This window comes from Arachis duranensis, chromosome 6 (genome assembly GCF_000817695.3).
Source record: "Arachis duranensis cultivar V14167 chromosome 6, aradu.V14167.gnm2.J7QH, whole genome shotgun sequence".
Taxonomy (NCBI): Eukaryota; Viridiplantae; Streptophyta; class Magnoliopsida; order Fabales; family Fabaceae; genus Arachis; species Arachis duranensis.
This window is the reverse complement of record NC_029777.3, coordinates 89,096,840-89,099,087: the sequence shown is the minus strand read 5'-3', so window position 1 is coordinate 89,099,087 and position 2,248 is coordinate 89,096,840.

Here is a 2,248-nt window from a genome sequence, read left to right as displayed (position 1 = left end):
CTTGGATGCGGTAACAAATCAATTAGCTTCCCAATGCTTGAACACTCAAGGAACTCCTATGGCTACATGCGGAGAATCGAATGAAGAACATAGCATGAAGGAGAGATTGGAAACTCCGGTGGGAAATGAAGGAAGTTGCTTCATATTGGAACAATTGGAGGAAGCTTCAATTGTTGAAGACAAGGAAGAAGTGGTAGAAGACTTAGGAGATGCGGAGCCTCCATGGGAACATAGAGTTGAAGAAAATCCCTCCAAGATGATTGAAATTGATGCTAGGGAGGAAAGTGCACACCTTCCAAGGCATACTTCATATGAAGACTCGGATGGGATAGAGCAAGGATTGAGTTCCCTTGGTGATGAAGATCAAGCATCAAGTCTTAGTGGTGAAGAATCCTTTGAGCATGAAGAACTTTCTGCGGTTGGATTTGAAAGCGTTGAGGAGGTAAATTTTTCTCACCCTCCCTATTATGATTTAAGTAAGGAAAAAGGTTTAGATAAAATTGTTGAATAAAGGATTGAGATTAAGAGATCTTGTGAAGAGGTGGAAGTCCCTAGAGATAGAAGAACGAGGGTTGGTTATGCTTTGTCAAGATCTTTGGAAGCATCTTTACCTAGGTTGCCATTTACTCCCTCACTTGAGTGGGTAAAGTTCATTTCTATTAGCTTTATTGTCCCACTTGAGTATGGCTTGCTTGAAACGGATGGTCAACTTAGGATGCTTTGTGGGATGAAGCGTAAGCGAAAGATGTTTCGTGTTTGGCGTTGCAAATCAAGGCTCATTTTGGTTGATACTTCAAGAGTTGAATACAAAGGTTGGAATAGTGCACAAATAGATGGGTCTAGAAGGATTGTTGGGCACTTCATAGAGAATTCACCTTACTCACCACCCGGTTGGACTAATAATGATGATCAACCTCAAGACGGGTGTGAAAACAAAGTGTGGGATCCCGGATTACAAGAAGAGGACCAACTTTTGGAGCCCCAAGCTTGTGAAGAACTCCATCAAGACTTGGCTCAATCCATGAAGAATCTTGGGGCACAATGGAGAACCAAGCATTGGTGGGAGTTCCAAGATGAGTACAAGCACAAGCCACCTTGATGAGGAGCTCCCCATAAGTCCAACTTAAGGACAATAGATAAAAGTGCTAGGTGGGAGACACCCCACCATGGTAAATTCTTTTCATTTTCTCTTTTTGTACATATTAGTGATTAGTCTAAATTCATGTTTTTGGTTGATTTGTTGAGTATAGTTGATAGTTTAGTATGTTAAATAAGGTTCTAAGGTGTTTTGGTAGCTGTTTGGAGGTTTGGAATGCTTGGATTGGTGCAAAAACATAGAAAATTTTTGAAAACAGAGCACCACCCATGCGTACGCGCACTTCACGCGTACGCGTGCATCAAGCATTTTCAACCATCCGCGCGCGCGCCATGCGTGCATACGCGTGGATTGAGAAGTTTTACCTTCCATACATTGACTCGAGAGTTATGCTTGCGCCGCGCCAACGTTGTGCCTTTGGCACAACCCCACTCGTGCGCATGCGCACACGACGCGTACGCGCCACTCTCGAAATAAACCATCCGCGCGCGCGACATGCGTGTGTACGCTGGATGCCCTTTCTTCCATCCACTTCTTTTCTTCTCCTCTTTCCATTTCTTTCCTTCCCCTTTCTTCTTCCCTTCTTCTACACCTCATCCAACACTTCCAAACACCATTGCTAACCATTTATTTTAGTTAGTTAATTAGTTAGTTGGGTAGTTAGTTAGTTAGTTTTAGTTTAGTTTTCATTTCATTTTTCTCTCTTGTCATTATAAGTGTTGGATTATGGATTTTGCTTACTATACATTGCTGCTTATTACTAATTGAATGCTATCTTAGCATAATTGTTTTAAATATCCTTTGTTGGACTCTATTGTTGAGGTTATATTTTGCTACTTGGTTTTGAGTTTTTCATGCTTACCTTTTGAAAAATACCAAGTGATGAGAATTGCCTTCGAGCTTGTAACTCTTCTTGAATTACATGATTTGGCCACCATGTGATTTGAGCCTTATTTTGTGATTAGGCAACTTCTTGATGGATGTTGAGCATTTACCTTAATGCATTGTATTTTATGATCATATGCATCCATATGTGTTTAACTTGAATGCTTTCATGCTTCTCTAATGCTTGTTTTACCTTACAAGTTCACTTAAAGCATCTCAAGCACACTAGAATAAGTGAAGTGCATGCTTCTTTTGTGACATAACTTT